Source organism: Symphalangus syndactylus, chromosome 10 (genome assembly GCF_028878055.3).
Source record: "Symphalangus syndactylus isolate Jambi chromosome 10, NHGRI_mSymSyn1-v2.1_pri, whole genome shotgun sequence".
In the NCBI taxonomy this organism is placed as follows: domain Eukaryota; kingdom Metazoa; phylum Chordata; class Mammalia; order Primates; family Hylobatidae; genus Symphalangus; species Symphalangus syndactylus.
The window spans coordinates 10,502,967-10,524,008 of NC_072432.2; the positions used below are offsets into that span (position 1 = coordinate 10,502,967).

The window sequence follows — 21,042 nt, forward strand, 5'->3', positions numbered from 1 at the left end:
GGAAAATTATGAAGAAAAATATACCAAATGTAAAGTATTCTGGAATGGAAGAATTACACATTATTTTTGTTCTCTATCTTTTCTAAATATTTGTTATTTATGCACACTTTTTAATAATTAGAAAAACAAACATCCTCATATTCAAATCTTTGTTATTTCATAAAGTGAAGAAGTGAAAGGCAGGCAAACAGAAACTATAAACTCTGCTTTCTAATCCCCTCACCAAATACAGAGATCCTCTCCAAGATGCCTAAAAGGAAGAAATTCTGCTAGTATGGCTCAATAGCTCATGGTCAATATTCTTCAGAAAATGGATAACAAGGGTGATTAGCAGCATTGAAATAGAAAAAAGAATATTAATTTATAATTCTTTTCCCACTCTGTGAATGCAAGTGTTTTTCCAAAGGTACAGTGAGCGTTTGCTAGCATCCCATAACATGGATCTCTAATATCCAGACATGCAAAAATTGTTGGGAACAGGCCCCCAAATCTGGCCATAGACAGGCCCCAAAACTGGCCATAAACAAATCTCTGCAGCACTGTGACATGCTCATGATGGCTATGACACCCACACTGAAGTTTGTTGGTTTACCAGAATGAGGGCAAGGAACAGCTGGCCCACCCAGGGCAGAAAACCACTTAAGGCATTCTTAAACCACAAACAACAGCGAGCAATCTGTGACTTAAGGACATGTTCCTGCTGCAGATAACTAGCCAGAGCCCATCCCTTTGTTTCCCATTTTAGTTAATCTATAATCTATAGAAACAATGCTTATCACTGGCTTGCTGTTGATAAATATGTGGGTAAAACTCTGTTTGTGGCTCTCAGCTCTGAAGGCTGTCAGCCCCAATTCCCATTCTGTACTCTGTATTTCTGTGTGTGTGTCTTTAATTCCTGTAGTGCTGCTGGGTTAGGGTCTCCACGACCAAGCTGGTCTCAGCAAAAAGTGATTACTGTCTGATTAATTGTAAGAATTCTTGTTATTCAGTAATAGTAGTATTATTTGTTTTCCTTTTCCTGTGTTCTTTTTTCTCATTTTTATAATTTGTCCTTTCCAATTGAATGTCAATAATGAGCACCTTTTCAGCAGTTAGTGTGCCAGGAGCTGTGATATTGAATAGGGTCACAGAGATGAGTAAGACAAGGCTAAACACTCTCATGAGGGAGACCACAGATTTCTACTTAAAGCCTTTCAGTATATAAAAGTCACTTCCCACATTTTTGTTCATTCAAAAATGTCTTCTCTCAGAATCCTGGTGTGGTTTCACAAAAAGAAGAGAAACTGTTCACATATTTTTGGGGGGGACTGAATCTTTATTCTTATAACTAAAATTTTTTCCCTATTTCTGAAATAGTCGTATTTTTATTTTATTTTAGTTTTTGGTAATTATTCTACCAGTTTGGAGTGTAGAAGTGGAAAATACGATGCTATTACATTGCTAAGCAGCAAAATGAGCATATATTTCCAAGCCATGCTAATTACAATATTATATATGTAATGTATAAGTAATAAAATGAGTCAAAGGATTATAAATAGAATTTTAAGTTAATATGCTCTAAAACAATCCAGGTATTTTTTTTTTAAGTGCAGCATAAAAAGACACAGAAGTTTTTCTTTCTTTGATTTTTGCATATAAAATCCCTATCGGGTGCAAACACACATAAAAAATTTCATTTTTTCCCTATTTCTACACTCCCCTCCAAACTTCTTTGTGTTTGATTTCTCTTCTTTTTCCTCAATCCTGAGATCCTGCCACAGTTGATCCAATGGAATGTCATATTTGTGAACAAACCAAAGTCAAGGGATGTTGGGTTCCCCAGAGATGGGATTCAGATGGACAAAGAAGACACTGGAGTAAGAGTCTTGCCTTGAGGATCCAGAGAAACTCCAGAGGATCTTATCTTGGTAGAGGCCATAGGGGACACCTCAGTCACTAGCACTGGGAGTCTATTAATTTCTTAATTCGTTTATCATTCAGGTTGGTGAGATTTATATAGCTGAGCAAATGAGAGTTGTGACAGGCAAAGAAAGCCAAGGAAGACATAAATTTGGGAGATATAAGTGGTGTCCTAAAAAGGTAATGCCACATTAATAAGAAATGCCACTGGACTCTTAGGGGAGGACATGGAAGCAGGGCCCACTGTGACTTCCCTAGGACCTATGCACATTTACCTACCTGGGCCCATCTCCATAAAAATATTAAAATTATGTCTTATGTTGCCTCGGTGGAGACACGAAGATGGACCAGGTTTGAGTCATTATTACATATTTGTTATTATCATATTAATTTTTCTTTTTTTAGCATAAATTAAGACAGCCCTGTGCCTTCTAGTCTAAAGGGTAAGAGGGTCCAAAGTGTAGGACCCAGGTACAGGTAGTAAGGGCATCAAAAACAGTGGATTCACAATGGTGCAGACATAGGCAGTGTTACTTACAGATCGACATTCCTGTTGGGTCAGAAATTAAGCCCTGGAGGAAACCTGTGGTCTGAGGGCTACAATGAATCTCCTGTTTCACCCCATACCTGAATTCAGGCCTGTCTTCCTGAGGTAGGAAAGATGTGTCCCTCTGTTTCTGTGCATCCTGCAGAAAATGGTCTGTGAAAAGATCTGCAAGCATCACTTACAATTGTAACTTAGCATGTCGGAGATTTCCATTGAGGCCATCAATGGCTTTTATGTCCTCTGGAGTCAACTCAAAGTCAAAAACCTGAAAGGCAGGCAATACTCACATTAACCTTTCCCAGGACAGCACCTTCTACCTGGGAATCCAAGGACTTCGCAAGGGGCAAAGGCAAGGATGGCATTAGGGGAGGCATTTCTATCCTCATCGGCTTCCAGGTGCACCTGGCCTGGGACCTCTTCCACCTGAGCTCTGCCTCTTCTCCATCCCACCCCTCTTCTACTCTGCACCACTTCTCAAAAGAAAGATGTGCACTCATCAATCTAAAATATTTCTAGAAAATTGCTTGAGACAGAAAAAGGAAATCACTTGTTTTAAAATGGAAAATAAAGTGTAGACACAATACATGCCACCTGAACTTGACTACACTTGGTCAGGCTCTTGTTTCCCCACTTCCTAGGGAACTTGATCCAGCCTTAGACTGAGCAAGCCTTGAAACACGGAACAATCCCATTCAAGAAATGAACCTAGACTTAGAGAAATTTATTCAAAGGGTAGAACTCTGAGCATAACATCTATGTATCTCAAAGATTAGTCAGAAAACATTTTTTATAACGACAAGCAAACACAGCTGCAAATAGACAGTATTCAGGGGTCATGAGGTGAGCAAGTAGAACAGTTGATCAGGAAATGCTTTTTCTGGGACAAATGTATTAGTATAATCATGGTCTTCTACACATAGAAAAAGACAAGCAACCTAATAAAAATACCCAACGACTTCAACATGCACTACTATAAAGAAAACTCTAAGAGAATATATGAAATTTATACTAAGTAAACAAGCAAATGAAAAAAATCAGCAATGATTTGGAGACTAGAGAACACCTAATCCCACTCCTCATTTCAGAAAATCAAGAAAAGCAGATGTTCCTAGCACAGGGATGCATAATAAATTGCCAACTTAATGTTGAAACACAAATCTCTGGTTTTGGTCCCATCCTAATTCTCTCCACCCATGCTGCCTCTTCTGTGGTAGAGTAGAAAACCTTTAGGATGCACACAAAGCATTTGTGCATAGGAAACGCCCAGGAAATGGACTTAGTCCAACAGTATCCTGCTCTTGCCTTACAAGAAGCACATGTGTGAAGGACACGATGCAGGAGTCCTAATGCCCACCCAACTCCTCATCTGCATGTTCTCTCTGATCTGCTGTTCATTGGAGCTCTTGACCAGGACCACAGCCCCACACTGCAGCTGGTAGCACAGGGCAATCAGGGCTGGGGTCACTTGGGCTTTTTTGCCATGACACAAAGAACTGGGTCCTCCAAAAGAACTGGTGAGTTCTGGTCCACCCTGGAAGGAAACCCGGAAATGCTGAAGCCCTGAGGCTGGATTCAGTTTGTTAGGCGGCTCCCTAAACAGACTAAGGTGTTCATTCTGCACTGGAGCATCTCAAGTGAGGCCCCTGAACAGCAGCAGCAGCATCACGTGGGATCTCATCAGAAATGCAAATTCTCACCTTACCTTGACTCACTGAGAGTGAACTCCAGGAAAGAGAGTACCATATAATTAAAATACTTCATAAAAATGGCATTTTAGGTAAACTTCCTGATGCTCTTATTACCATAGTTCATGTGTTGGGTTCCCAGAGCACTATGGGCAACCAGAGCAATGTCTTTTGACTTGTGGAAATCCAGCAGTTTGCTTAGTTGAGGTAAGGATGACATTCCACCTGCAGATGACAAAGATAGAAAAACATCAGATAATATGAAACCGTTATGTTAATATAAAAAGATTACAGATTAAAGTAAAAAAAGGTGAATAAATATGTGTAGCATCAAATTTGAACTGACAATATCACTGTCAAGTAATTATCTTTTCCATCAAAATAAATTTTATATTGCTGTTTCCTAAAAGTATACATAGAAATGTCATTTCTGAGCACATGCAACTCCATGGACCAGATCCAGTATCTAACTACCTTTGACCACTAGAAGGGCACGCAGCCAATTCCAGCTCTGGGATAGGGTAGGATTCTGAGCTTTGGACATCAAATTGTGCCAGAAAGTAAAAATTTCTTCAAAGACTCATGAGGCCAGGTTTAAAATGCAAAAGAAATAGTTTTATAGGAATATTACTGGTAATGTTTGTACAGATTTGAACATCAAAAACAATAATAAGTAAAATCAATCATAAATTATAGCAAAAACAATTCATGGGTTCATAATCATGAGTGATTAAAAGAGAGAGCAAAAATATTTGCCTCCACTGAAGGTGATTATTGCAGTAATTTCTTTCTAGGATAGAATAATTAAAGGGAAAGAGTTAAGCTTTTAGCATTTCTGAGAGGAATAACTATTTCTTTTCTTGGTGAGGGATTATTTTTCATAATAAAATGTAAAGTCAGAATAACAAAACTAGTAGTTAAAATTGAAAGTAATTACTTTAAAGCCCCAAGGAAAGAACAAATACAATAAAAAAATAGTAATACAATAAAAAAATCAAAACATCATTGCTATATACTCAATCATTATGTGGAAATACGTTGTGGAATATAACTTCCCCTCTTGATAATTATCATCCAGCAGATTACTAGTAATTGCAAAGGGGAAAACACATCTCTATGAAGATTAGATCTGGCCACCATTAACTTAATCAAATGATCAAAATTAGCATGACTAATTGTGGGGCAATCTGTCATTTCATGCTGGCTACTGTGGTGTAATTTCAGGGATACAGCAAGGTAGAGACAGTTTATCTCCAAAAATGTTTAACCTCGATGATATAAAGCATTCAAGTATAACTTCTAATTTATAGAAAAGTACCTTTGAAAACATAAAAAAAAAAGTTAACTGATCAAAGTACGGTAAGATGAAAGTCACAATTGGATTTTTTTCATGATACATATTTATTTACCACTTATTTAACATCTCTCATTGTTTTATAATTTTCTCTGTAGAAGTTGTACACATCTTTTATTAGGTGTACTTTTAGTACTTAATATCTTTTTATATTATATGGTATCTTTAATTTTTTTCATCTGCTGTTTATAGTTAAAAATAAGAGTTATAAAAGACCATTCAAGGAAACAATGGTAAATCTCAATACAGACGGGGTATTAAATAATCTGAGGTCATTATTGGTACTTCCTTAGATATAACAGCTGTACTGTTACTGGGAGAATATCTTCATTCCTATGCTAGCTTTGAAAGGTCTGTAGAGGTGAATTGTGATCACTAAAGTTAACTTTGAAGAAATTCAACAAATACTACATGCAGGCATATATATTCACATATGTATGCCTATATATTTATCAGGTTGGTGGCAAAGTGTCAATAATTTTGGATATAGATGGTAACATGGATGTCCTATATTATCCCTTCAAATTTATCACAAGTTTGAAAATTGTCATAATAGAGGAAAATTAATATTAAAACCACATTAATTCCTTAACTTTTTAATTGAAAATCGTGACTTTGTATTATTATATTACCAAATACATACATTTTAAATACTACATGTTTCATCTGTAGACCTGTACTCATTGACTCTAAGTTGTAAAAAAGTAAGTCAGAAAACAAAACCATAGCGGGGTGGAGCCAAGATGGCCAAATAGGAAGAGCTCCAGTCTACAGCTCCCAGCATGAGCCACGCAGAAGACTGGTGATTTCTGCATTTCCATCTGAGGTACTGGGTTCCTCTCACTAGGGAGTGCCAGACAGTGGGTGCAGGACAGTGGGTGCAGCGCACTGTGCACGAGCCAGAGCAGGGCAAGGCATTGCCTCACTTGGGAAGCACAAGGGGTCAGGGAGTTCCCTTTCCTAGTCAAAGAAAGGGGTGACAGACAGCACCTGGAAAATCGGGTCACTCCCACTCTAATACTGGGCTTTTCCGACAGGCTTAAAAAACGGCAAACCAGGAGGTTATAGCCCGCACCTGGCTTGGACAGTCCTACGCCCACAGAGTCGAGCTGATTGCTAGCACAGCAGTCTGAGATCAAACTGCAAGGTGGCAGCGAGGCTGGGGGCGGGGAACCTGCCATTACCCAGGCTTGCTTAGGTAAACAAAGCAGCCAGGAACCTCGAACTGGGTGGACCCCACCACAGCCCAAGGAGGCCTGCCTGCCTCTGTAGGCTCCACCTCTGGGGGCAGGGCACAAACAAACAAAAAGACAGCAGTAACCTCTGCAGACTTAAATGTCCCTGCCTGACAGCTTTGAAGAGAGTAGTGGTTCTCCCAGCACACAGCTGGAGATCTGAGAACAGGCAGACTGCCTCCTCAAGTGGGTCCCTGACCCCCGTGCAGCCTAACTGGGAGGCACCCCCCAGTAGGGGCGGACTGACACCTCACATGGCCGGGTACTCCTCTGAGACAAAACTTCCAGAGGAACGATCAGGTAGCAGTATCTGCGGTTCACGAAAATCCACTGTTCTGCAGCCACCACTGCTGACACCCAGGCAAACAGGATGTGGAGTGGACCTCTAGCAAACTCCAGTAGACCTGCAGTGGAGGGTCCTGTCTGTTAGAAGGAAAACTAACAAACAGAAAGGACATCCACACCAAAAACCCATCTGTACATCACCATCATCAAAGACCAAAAGTAGATAAAACCAAAAGATGGGGAAAAAACAGAGCAGAAAAACTGGAAACTCTAAAAAGCAGAACGCCTCTCCTCCTCCAAAGGAATGCAGTTCCTCACCAGCAACAGAACAAAGCTGGATGGAGAATAACTTTGATGAGTTGAGAGAAGAAGGCTTCAGATGATCAAACTACTCTGAGCTACAGGAGGAAATTCAAACCAATGGCAAAGAAATTAAAAACTTTAAAAAAAAATTAGACAAATGTATAACTAGAATAACCAATATAGAGAAGTGCATAAAGGAGCTGATGGAGCTGAAAGCCATGATGCGAGAACTACGTGAAGAATGCAGAAGCCTCAGGAGCTGATGGGATCAACTGGAAGAAAGGGTATCAGTGATGGAAGATGAAACGAATGAAGTGAGAAGGGAAGTTTAGAGAAAAAAGAATAAAAAGAAATGAACAAAGCCTCCAAGAAATATGGGACTATGTGAAAAGACCAAATCTACGTCTGATTGGTGTACCTGAAAGTGACGGGGAGAATGGAACCAAGTTGGAAAATACTCCACAGGATACTATCCAGGAGAACTTCCCCAATCTAGGAAGGCAGGCCAACATTCAGATTCAGGAAATACAGAGAATGCCACAAAGATACTCCCCGAGAAGAGCAACTCCAAGACACACAATTGTCAGATTCACCAAAGTTGAAATGAAGGAAAAAATGTTAAGAGCAGCCAGAGAGAAAGGTCGGGTTACCCACAAAGGGAAGCCCATCATACTAACAGCTGAACTCTCTGCAGAAACTCTACAAGCCAGAAGAGAGTGGGGGTCAATATTCAACATTCTTAAAGAAAAGAATTTTCAACCCAGAATTTCATATCCAGCCAAACTAAGCTTCATAAGTGAAGGAGAAATAAAATACTTTACAGACAAGCAAATGCTGAGAGATTTTGTCACCACCAGGCCTGCCCTAAAAGAGCTCCTGAAGGGGGCACTAAACATGGAAAGGAACAACCGGTACCAGCCACTGCAAAATCATGCCAAATTGTAAAGACCATCGAGGCTAGGAAGAAACTGCATCAACTAACGTGCAAAATAACCAGCTAACATCATAATGACAGGATCAAATTCACACATAACAATATTAACTTTAAATGTAAATGGACTAAATGCTCCAATTAAAAGACACAGACTGGCAAAGTGGATAAGGAGTCAAGACCCATCAGCGTGCTGTATTCAGGAAACCCATCCCATGTGCAGAGACACACATAGGCTCAAAATAAAAGGATGGAGGAAGACCTACCAAGCAAATGGAAAACAAACAAAGGCAGGGTTGCAATCTTAGTCTCTGATAAAACAGACTTTAAACCAACAAAGATCAAAAGAGACAAAGAAGGCCATTACATAATGGTAAAGGGATCAATTCAACAAGAAGAGCTAACTATCTTAAATATATATGCACCCAATACAGGAGCACCCAGATTCATAAAGCAAGTCATGAGTGACCTACAAAGAGACTTAGACTGCCACACAATAATAATGGGAGACTTTAACACCCCACTGTCATCATTAGACAGATCAACGACACAGAAAGTTAACAAGGATACCCAGGAATTGAACTCAGCTCTGCACCAAGCAGACCGAATAGACATCTACAGAACTCTCCACCCCAAATCAACAGAATATACATTCTTTTCAGCACCACACCACACCTATGCCAAAACTGACCACATAGTTGGAAGTAAAGTACTCCTCAGCAAATGTAAAAGAACAGAAATTATAACAAACTGTCTCTCAGACCACAGTGCAATCAAACTAGAACTCAGGATTAAGAAACTCACTCAAAACCACTCAACTACATGGAAACTGAACAACCTGCTCCTGAATGACTACTGGGTACATAATGAAATGAAGGCAAAAATAAAGATGTTCTTTGAAGCCAGCGAGAACAAAGACACAACATACCAGAATCTCTGGGACACATTCAAAGCAGTGTGTCGAGGGAAATTTATAGCACTAAATGCCCACAAGAGAAAGCAGGAAAGATCCAAAATTGACACCCTAACATCACAATTAAAAGAACTAGAAAAGCAAGAGCAAACACATTCAAAAGCTAGCAGACAGCAAGAAATAACTAAAATCAGAGCAGAACTGAAGGAAATAGAGACACAAAAAACCCTTCAAAAAATTAATGAATCCAGGAGCTGGTTTTCTGAAAAGATCAACAAAATTGATAGACCGCTAGCAAGACTAATAAAGAAGAAAAGAGAGAAGAATCAAATAGACGCAATAAAAAATGATAAAGGGGACATCACCACCGATCCCACAGAAATACAAACTACCATCAGAGAATACTACAAACACCTCTATGCAAATAAACTAGAAAATCTAGAAGAAATGAAAAAACTCCTCGACACATACACCCTCCCAAGACTAAACCAAGAAGAAGTTGAATCTCTGAATAGACCAATAACAGGCTCTGAAATTGTGGCAATAATCAATAGCTCACCAACCAAAAAGAGTCCAGGACCAGATGGATTCACAGCCGAACTCTACCAGAGGTACAAGGAAGAACTGGTACCATTCCTTCTGAAACTATTCCCACCAATAGAAAAAGAGGGAATCCTCCCTAACTCATTTTATGAGGCCAGCATCATCCTGATACCAAAGCCTGGCAGAGACACAACCAAAAAAGAGAATTTTAGACCAATATCCTTGATGAACATTGATGCAAAAATCCTCAATAAAATACTAGCAAACCAAATCCAGCAGCACATCAAAAGGATTATCCACCATGATCAAGTGGGCTTCATCCCTGGGATGCAAGGCTGGTTCAACATATGCAAATCAATAAATGTAATCCAGCATATAAACAGAATCAAAGACAAAAACCACGTGATTATCTCAATAGATGCAGAAAAGGCCTTTGACAAAATTCAACAACGCTTCATGCTAAAAACTCTGAATAAATTAGGCATTGATGGGACGTAACTCAAAATAATAAGAGCTATCTATGACAAACCCACAGCCAATATCATACTGAATGAGCAAAAACTGGAAGCATTCCCTTTGAAAACTGGCACAAGACAGGGATACCCTCTCTCACCACTCCTATTCAACATAGTGTTGGAAGTTCTGGCCAGGGCAATCAGGCAGGAGAAGGAAATAAAGGGTATTCAATTAGGAAAAGAGGAAGCCAAATTGTCCCTGTTTGCAGATGACATGATTGAATATCTAGAAAACCCCACTGTCTCAGCCCAAAATCTCCTTAAGCTGATAAGCAACTTCAGCAAAGTCTCAGGATACAAAATCAATGTACAAAAATCACAAGCATTCTTATACACCAATAACAGAAAAACAGAGAGCCAAATCATGAGTGAACTCCCATTCACAATTGCTTCAAAGAGAATAAAATACCTAGGAATCCAACTTACAAGGGACGTGAAGGACCTCTTCAAGGAGAACTACAAACCACTGCTCAATAAAATAAAAGAGGATACAAACAAATGGAAAAACATTCCCTGCTCATGGGTTGGAAGAATCAATATCGTGAAAATGGCCATACAGCCCAAGGTAATTTACAGATTCAATGCCATCCCCATCAAGCTACCAATGACTTTCTTCACAGAATTGGAAAAAACTACTTTAAAGTTCATATGGAACCAAAAAAGAGCCCACATTGCCAAGTCAATCCTAAGCCAAAAGAACAAAGCTGGAGGCATCATGCTACCTGACTTCAAACTATACTGCAAGGCTACAGTAACCAAAACAGCATGGTACTAGTACCAAAACAGAGATATAGATCAATGGAACAGAACAGAGCCCTCAGAAATAACGCCGCATATCTACAACTATCTGATCTTTGACAAACCTGACAAAAACAAGCAATGGGGAAAGGATTCCCTATTTAATAAATGGTGCTGGGAAAATTGGCTAGCCATATGTAGAAACCTGAAACTGGATCCCTTCCTTACGCCTTATACAAAAATTAATTCAAAATGGATTAAAGACTTACATGTGAGACCTAAAACCATAAAAACTCTAGAAGGAAACCTAGGCAATACCATTCAGGGCATAGGCATGGGCAAGGACTTCATGTCTAAAACACCAAAAGCAATGGCAACAAAAGCCAAAATTGACAAATGGGATCTAATTAAACTAAAGAGCTTCTGCACAGCAAAAGAAACTACCATCAGAGTGAACAGGCAACCTACAAAATGGGAGAAAATTTTCGCAACATACTCATCTGACAAAGGGCTAATATCCAGAATCTACAATGAACTCAAACAAATTTACAAGAAAAAAACAAACAACCCCATCAAAAAGTGGGCAAAGGACATGAACAGACACTTCTCAAAAGAAGACATTTATGCAGCCAAAAAACACATGAAAAAATGCTCATCATCACTGGCCATCAGAGAAATGCAAATCAAAACCACAATGAGATACCATCTCACACCAGTTAGAATGGCCATCATTAAAAAGTCAGGAAACAACAGGTGCTGGAGAGGATGTGGAGAAATAGGAACACTTTTACACTGTTGGTGGCACTGTAAACTAGTTCAACCATTGTGGAAGTCAGTGTGGCGATTCCTCAGGGATCTAGAACTAGAAATACCATTTGACCCAGCCATCCCATTATTGGGTATATACCCAGGGGACAATAAATCATGCTGCTATAAAGACACATGCACATGTATGTTTATTGCGGCACTATTCACAATAGCAAAGACTTGGAACCAACCCAAATGTCCAACAATGGTAGAATGGATTAAGAAAATGTGGCACATATACACCATGGAATACTATGCAGCCATAAAACATGATGAGTTCATGTCCTTTGTAGGGACATGGATGAAACTGGAAATCATCATTCTCAGTGAACTATCGCAAGGACAAAAAACCAAACACCGCATGTTCTTACTCATAGGTGGGAATTGAACGATGAGAACTCATGGACACAGGAAGGGGAACATCACACTCCAGGGACTGTTGTGGGGTGGGGGGAGGGGGGAGGGATAGCATTAGGAGATATACCTAATGCTAAATGACGAGTTAATGGGTGCAGCACACCAACATGGCACATGGATACATATGTAACAAACCTGCATATTTTGCACATGTATCCTAAAACTTAATGTATAATAATAATAAAAAAGAAAAAAATAATAAAATAAAAAGGAAAACTGCTTATGTCTAAGCAGTTGATTTGATGACAGAAAGCAAAAAGGAGCATTTGAATAAGACGTGGGCAGTCACAATGTGAGCTCAATGTTCTGTTAAGTTTTCCTCAGTGTTGGTTTCATCCACCAAAACCAGTTATCTCCATAAACAGGTAACTTCCTTTTTGTCACTCTTTAAAGTTTTATTTCACAAACTTAACATCAAATTTCCACAGTTGTGTTCTGGTCAATTTACTATACTTGCTTGACTTCCCAAAATGATTGTACAAAATATTTGTGGGCTAGGGAGAAGAGATGACTTCAAGCATCACTGCATTTACACATCTTCCACAAACCCACAGAGCTGGGCATCTGATTCTTCAACAAGACGAAGTGTTAATAGCACCCAGGAGGGAACACAGGAAAACTAGGCAGTAGACACTCTTCCTTTTGTCAAAGTCAGACCAGAAAAAAATCTATTCCACATATATAGAAAAAGTATCATATTCATCTTCTCTTTTTCTATTACTGCAACATTTTTCTTCTTTTAAGCATCATATCATGGAGTTTCTCAACTCCTTCATTTCATGTCCTATGATTGCACAGGTAGGCTGCAAATGCCAAGCAGTTGATGAGCTCAGTTCAGCCATTGCTAACAATTTCTCAATTTCTGAGAGAGACAAGTTCTTCAAGTCTTGTTTCTTAGCACCTGTAAGTACAGGGACATCTTGATTTTCTTATATCCCAGTTATTTTACAAAGTTCAGCTTTGGATTCTTCCCTTCTTTCAACATCAACAGAGTCCACAAGAAACATAATGCCATCTGTGCATCTGGTATATGACTTCTACAGTGTCCCTAATTTCTCCTGACCACCTACATCCCAGAAGTAAAAAGTGACTGTTTTAGGATTTTCCAAGGTTATTGTAATTATCTTAGTTTTAACGCCTTTGGTAGGTATGATATTTACAAATTTATTGGATACCAGTCTGAATAAGACAGTTGTTTTTCCAGAACAGTTCAAATGCCAAATAACAATGTGGAAGTGTTGCGGGAATCAGGAGGATAAGAGAGACCTCGGAGTAAAGCAGGAGGATCCTTACTGAGTGCACTCAAACCCAGCAGACTTAACATCTGAAAAACTGGGCCCAGAACAAAGACACCACTTGACTTTTATACACACTTCAAAAAGAGGGTGTGTTAGCTTGAAGCAGGCTTACACTGCCATGAAAGCGGGATACAAAGGCAGGACAAAGACAGTTAATCAAATTGTAACAGGTTCATAACTTAGGATTACACATGACCGTTGCTATGCAAACAAGGTGTCTGTTATCTAGGTTTTGCTCAAAAGAGCCTTGCACTGTTTATCCCATAACCTTCACTATGGTGCCCAGACAGCTGTAGTTCAGGCCTGCTCAGGCTTCTCATGACCTTTGCTGTACTTCTTAGATAAAACAGGATACTTGAAGTTACGAGTTACGGAGAACAAGAATCTATAAACTCATACTATAAGACAAAGGAAAATTTGTTTTTCTTCTCCCTTTGTTGAGGGAGTACTGGGAGAGTCTCCAGAGAACATTGCTTTGTGTCCTAGCTTTTAGATAATATTATCAAGATTATTCCTGGGTCTGGGCTGTGCCTGTTGCTACCACTGAGACAAGTCAGCCTAACACAGGAAATCTTATTTCTCTTTTTTTAATTTAATTTTTTATGTCTTTAATTTCCCACCTCATTCCCCTCTTTGATGCCTCCTATAAATGAAATTTAATAGAATTCATCACTATTACTTAGTTCTTCGTGACAAGTTAGCTATTCTCTGTTTGGTATGGGTTGATACTTGGTTAGGGTCATTAGTTGAGTGGAGATGGTTATGTTAACTATGGCTTTTATGGTTGATTGGATGCTTCTGATGAGGAGGGGTAAGAGGCAAGGGAGTATTAAGCAACCTCTTAATGTACCCAACACTACCCCTAATGTTTTAAAACCACCAAAGGATGAAAACCACCCTCTGAAGAGGGAATCTGGAGATCATTTGTGTTTCCAGGTCTGAACTGGGACATGAGCTAACTTCCACATCCTTGCACTTATTTCCATGATGGCTTTCTTGTTATTATTAATTTCTAGGCAGCAATTAGTTAGATTGAACTTTTCACATACTCTTTCCTGGGCTAGGAGGTAGTCCAAGGCTAACCTGTTTTGGTAAATGGCAGTTCTCATTTTTGTTGCTTGCTGTGCCAGCAAGTTTATTACATTTGTTGTCTCATTAGTGATGATTTCAAGTACCGCCTGCAACCTTATGATGCAATTAAGCATGGAAATAGGGGTATGGTACCCCCATAACATATCTTGTGCCCAGGTACCCATAGTATGTGTGGTACGATCAAGTCTTAACTACTGTGTTTCTTATCCATGTAGTGTGCATGCAGTGAGGGCCCTTCTATGGGCCCCTCTTCTTCTAGCATAGATATGGGGATCATCAAAAGTAAAGCAAAGAGTAGCATTCTTATACCCAGCATGGGCAGAAGAGAGGTTTTCCCAGAGGAGGCAGTTGACCAAAGTGACAGAACAACAAAAGTAAAATTAATAATATAAGAAAGATTATTGGGCCTAAGATTTCTGGCCACATTTACTCATCTGATGATGACTGACTCTTCAAGATTCGGCCCTGCATAGACTAGTCATCTTCCGGGGTGACTAGAGCAGGGCTTGCTGTTTCCTCAAGCTTCCACCATGCATAGACTGGTCAGCCTCTGGAGTGACCAGAGCAGGGCTGTTGTTGTCTCTACTGGCAATGTGGTCTCGTCGCAGGATCAGTCTGATTGGATGGTCTGGGTCCTGCTGGCCTGGTCCACTGGTCCTGGGCTGCCAGTTTCAGCTGACTGTGGTGGATCCAAGGCATGATACCTACAACTTTAATAGCAGCGGGAGTGGACAAGATTACAGTAAGGGGCACATCTCATATGGGTCCCAGAGTAGTTGGATTCCTAAACAAAGTCCTCAGGTTTGAAAGGATGTACTGGGTCAGTTAGACTTACAGGCATTCGTTCTTGCACCCAGCCATGCACTTTCTGCATGGCCATCCCTAAAGCCTACATTTGCCTCCTTAAAGTTAGTTCTCCTAGCTCATAGACATCACCTTTAAACTGACTTATGACTGGGGGTGGCCAGCCAAACAAGATCTCATAGGGTGAATACCCAGTTTGTTTTGTGGGGGTGCACCTGACTCGGAGGAGGACCATGGGCAAGACCTGATGCTACCTCAGGTGAGTTCCCTGACAAAATTTCTTCAACAGCTGCTTGAGCATCCAGTTCATGTGCTCCATTTTCCTGAGTTCTGCGGCCAGTAGGCTGTGTGTAATTTGCATTTTATTTTTAATAGCCAACTTAAGTCCTGAACTATTTCAGCCACAAATGCTGGTCCATCTTCTGATTCTAGAGTCAGGGGTAGTCCAAATCTGAGAATAATGTCTCTTAACAACACCTTTGTTATCTCTCGTGCCTTCTCTATCCAGGTGGGGGAGGTCTTGACCCACCCTGAAAAGGTACAGACAAGCACAAATATGTACCGATAGCCCCCTGCTCAGGGCAATTCATTGAAGTCCATAAGCAGATTTTCATAGGGCATGGCTCCTGTTTCCTGAATTCCCGGGGGCCAGGTAGGCCTTTGTCAAGGATTGTTCTGAGCACAACTTAAACACTGTTCATAAACAGCTTGTGTAATAGCAGTGAAATGACCCCCTAATAATATCTTTAGTGCTATTTTTCCCACTTGAGTCCCCTGGTGGAACCGTTTTACAAATCTGGGGGCCACCATTTCAGGTATGGCTAGCCTCCCATCAGAGAAGTTCTACCATCCTCTTTCAATGTAGCTCCTATTTTCTTGGGCAAACCCAGCCTTTTCATTTGGAGTGTAGCTTGGGGTCTCCAGGAGGAGAATCTCCTAGAGGAGAGGCATAGCTAAGTCTTCCTATTTAGAAGGTGGAGTCACCATTGCAGCCCACTTTGCCTCTTTGTCTGCCTGTTTCTTCTTGCCTCTGATGTTCCTGCCCTCTGGTGCCCCATACGGTGCATTACAGCCACCTGCTTCAGGGCCCACACAGCATCTAAGAGCTATAGAATGTCTTCCTTGTACTTTATTTCTTTCCCTCCTTCAGTCAAAAATCCTCTTTCTTTGTAAATAGACCCATGAACATGCAAAGTGGCAAAAGCATATTTAGAGTCTGTGTAAATATTTGCCTTTTGGTCTTCTGCTGGCCAGAGAGCCCTTATCAGAGCTATTAGCTCTGCTTTCTGAGCAGAAGTTCCTGTAGGCAAAGACTGCACCTCTACTACTGAGTCCAAAGTCACCACTGCATACCCAGCTTAGTGGACTCCCTCTAGTATGAAACTGCTTCCATTAGTAAAATACTCAACGTCCAGGTCCCCCAGGGGTCAATCTGTCAAATCTCTCTGGCTTGAGAACACTTCATCTATTACATCCACACAGCAATGAAGGGGGCTTCCTGTCACTGACTCGATGGGGAGCAAGGTAGCCGGGTTTAGGGTATTCACAGTCTCTAAAGTTATGCAGGGATTTTCACATAAGAGTGCTTGGTATTGAGTCATCCTTGGATCTGATAACCAATGGTGCGCCTTTTTGTCCATCAAAGTTATAATGGAGTGTGGTACCCGGATTGTCAGTTGCTGTCCCAAAGTCAGTTCATTAACTTCTTGTGCCAGCAAAGTAGGGGCAACTAGTGCCTTAAAACAAGGAGGCCATCCAAGCGCCACAGAATCCAATTGCCTGGATGAGTATGCCACCAGGTGACGCCATGACCCAATGGCTTGAGTTAGAACTCTTATGGCCATTCCATTTTGCTCATGGACATACAAAAAGAAAGGCTTAGTTAGATCTGGCAGCCCTAAAGCTGGAGCCTGAGTCAAGGCTCCTTTGATTTCTTTAAAGGCCTTCACCTGGTCAGCCTCCCAGAGGAAAGGGGTCCTTCTCTCCCCCCTTTGTGTCTTCATATAATGGCTTAGCCATGAGAGAGAAATTTGGGATCCAGATGCAGCAGAACCTTGCTGCTCCTAGGAACTCTCTTATCTGATGCCAGGTGGTTAGAGTAGGAAGTACACAAACAGCCTGATTTCATTCACTACTGAGCCATCTTTCCCCTTAGATTATATAGAAGCCTAAATACTGGACACTTTCAAGCAAATTTGAGCCTTTCTCCTTGACACTTTATATCCTGCCTTTCACAGCACATGCAAAAGGTCTTGGGTTCCTCTCAGGTGCAGTAGCCCTCAGCCAGCAGCTTTCTCATACCATGGCTAGCCCTGACCATTCTTTTTATTATAATTCTCTGGACATTCATCCTTTCAGTGTCCTCTCCTTTGCACCATGCACATTGATCTTTTTCTAGCCTTGGCCAGCTCTCAAATCCCTGTCCAGACTGGCTACCTCCATGACCACATTCACACCCACATCTGCATCCCCTTGCAAAGCCAGCTTCCCTTCCCATGAGGGCTGCTGCTAGCAAATCAGCCTTTTCCTTAGCCTCTGTTCAGCCTCCTTCTTTGCCTCCTCATCTCAGTTAACATACACCTTGGTAGCCACCTTAATAAGTTGAGTATCATTCATGCCTACGGAGCTTGTCACTTCTGAAATTTTTTGCCTGATATCTCCCTAAGCCTGCCCTAGAAATGTCCATGCACTGATTTTCAGCAGCCTCAGAGTTAAACAGAGTGTACAACTGAAATGCTTTACAAATTCTTTCATAAAACTGGCTGGGACTCTCATCTACACCCTGGAGCACCTCTGAGATTTTTATTTATTATTATATATAATTTTTAATAGAAACATTTTTAAAGCTTTTTTTTGTTACATATGTATCCATGTGCCATGTTGTTTTGCTGCACCCATTAACTTGTCATTTAGCATTAGGTATATCTCCTAATGCTGTCCCTCCCCCCTCCCCACACCCCACAACAGTCCCCAGAGTGTGATGTTCCCCTTCCTGTGTCCATGAGTTCTCATTGTTCAATTCCCACCTATGAGTGAGAACATGCAGTGTTTGGTTTTTTGTCCTTGCGATAGTTTACTGAGAATGATGTTTTCCAGTTTCATCCATGTCCCTACAAAGGACATGAACTCATCATTTTTTATGGCTGCGTAGCATTCCATGGTGTATATGTGCCACATTTTCTTAATCCAGTCTACCATTGTTGGACAATTGGGTTGGTTCCAACTCTTTGCTATTGTGAATAGTGCCACAATAAACATACATGTGCATGTGTCTTTATAGCAGCATGATTTATACTCCTTTGGGTATATACCCAGTAATGGGATGGTTGGGTCAAATGGTATTTCTAGTTCTAGATCCCTGAGGAATCGCCACACTGACTTCCACAATGGTCGAACTAGTTTACAGTCCCACCAACAGTGTAAAACTGTTCCTATTTCTCCACATCCTCTCCAGCACCTGTTGTTTCCTGACTTTTTAATGATGGCCATTCTAACTGAGATTTTTCTTATATTGATTGCCTTTCTCCTACCTTCCCTTAAACCTTGCAGGAGTGCCTCCCGGTATCTCTGCAGCTGCTGTAGTTGGGCTGCCTCATTTGGGTCCCAGAGAGGGTCCTCTTGTTTCCCTGAGAGGCATTTCCATAACTAAGGTGTGGCAAGAGCTGAGATGGCCTGGTTGACTTTCTGAGCTTTTTACTTTAATTTCCTGGAGTTTTGATTCCTCTCTCTTGGGTGAGACTGGGGGCATGTACCCGTTTGGACTTGACTCCTCAGGGGCAGTTAGCCTTGGTAAAGGAGGTAGATTGGAATGTAGGGAGGATGGGGTCTCTCTTCCCTCCAGTGGTTCTTGCAAAACTGGTTTTTCCTGTGGCTTTCCTTTTGTCTCTATGTTTGCCAGTGAAGCTTTCACTTTTGGCTGGGCTCACACTACAAGCTCCTGTGACTTTCCTTTTAACTCTGTGTTTACCAGTGAAGCTTTCACCTTGTCTTTTAGACAAGTGTCTTGTAGAAAAGGTGTTTTTTCACCTTGTCTTTAGACCTGCCAGCACAGCTGATTTCTCTTGGCTCGAGCTGTGAGCATTCTGCATTCCCTAGCGAGCTGCTAGGGAATCCTGCATCCAGCCATGAGTCTCTGAATGCCCTGACTGTCCTCCAACCTCAGTCACCACCTTAAACACACAGCATATTGTTTTCCTATCTATAGTACCTTTGGCCGGCCAGCTGACACCAAAAGAGAGCCATTCTAATTCACAGAGTTTTCAACCTTTGGGGGGTCAGTTTAATTCCATAATCCCCCGCAAAACCTTTCCTAAGGTTCTTTAACATACATCCTAAGGGGTGGGTTTCGGTGATTTTCCTCTCACTTCCCCCCAGTAATGATGCAAAACATTCACTCTTCTTTTCACTTCAGACCGATTGGACCTCGTTAGTCTTACACTTTGCACAAAGCATACGATCTCTACTAAGAGACCTGTGTCCCCCTACACGTCAATCCTCACATTGGTTCCTCCTGGAACCATCTCTTTCACAGGTATTCACACACTTCCCCACTCCAAGTTCCCTTCCTGGCTGGGGCAGTGAGTTACTCTCACTGCCTCCAGTTTCCTCCTGAACTGACTTAGCAAGCCACTCTCACATCCTGTGTTCGTTGGGGGTGTGAGTTTCACCCAAATTGGTGAGCCACTCTTGCCAGCCCCAGCCTCTCTGAGTCAGATTAGTAGTCACTCCCCAGGAGGTGATCAGGCTCCCCTTCCATCCTTATGGGACAGGTCTTGCCTTGGGCCCCAAAACCTTACCGCTGTTTTGAAGGAAGCATGCCATTCCTGGAATCATCCTGCAACTCCTCTGTGTTCGCTTGCCCTGTGAGGAGAGGAGCAATGGGGCATGGGAGAGCTGCTCCTTTCTCTGGGCTTAAGTTCTCCCAGCGGCACCTGAAGTTATGGGTGTCCTGTGGTCGGGGACCCCAGACCACCCACAGGCAAAGGAGACAGCCAACCTGTCTTCTCCACCTCCTGGCTGGCCCTCCAGAAACACTGCAGGAATCAGGAGGACAAGAGAGACCTCAGGGTAAAGCAGGAGGATCTTGATTGAGTGCACTTCCAGACCCAGTGGATTTAACATCAAAAAAACTGGGCCCAGAACAAAGACACCACTTCAAAAAGGGGGTGCGCTAGCTTGAAGCAGGCTTACACTGCCATGAAAGCAGGAACACAAAGGCAGGACAAAGACAGTTAATCAAATTGTAACAGGTTCATAACTTAGGATTACACATGACCGTTGCTATGCAAACTAGATGTCAGTTATCTAGGTTTTGCTCAAAAGAGCCTTGCACTGGTTTATCTCATAAGCTTCACTATGGTGCCCAGAAAGCTGTAGTTCAGGCCTGCTCAGGCTTCTCATGACCTTTGCTGTACTTCTTAGATAAAACAGAATACTTGAAGTTACTACTTATGGGGAACAACAATCTATAAACTCATACCATAAGACAAAGGAAAGTTTGTTTTTCTTCTCCCTATGTTGAGAGAATGCTGAGAGAGTCTCCAGAGCACCTTCCTTTGTGTTCCAGCTTCTTAGATAGTATTATCAAGACTATTCCTGGGTCTGGGCTGTGCCTGTTGCTGCCTCTGGGACAAATCAGCCTAATACAGGAAAGGTTATTTCTCTTTTTTAAATTTT

The 21,042-nt window shown here is 41.3% G+C and overlaps 1 pseudogene; it reads right to left on the reverse strand.

Annotated features, from left to right (window-relative positions):
• Positions 1-293: 293 nt before the first annotated feature.
• Positions 294-21,042, reverse strand: part of LOC129491835 (aldo-keto reductase family 1 member C4-like) — a 35,013-nt pseudogene continuing 14,264 nt past the window's right edge.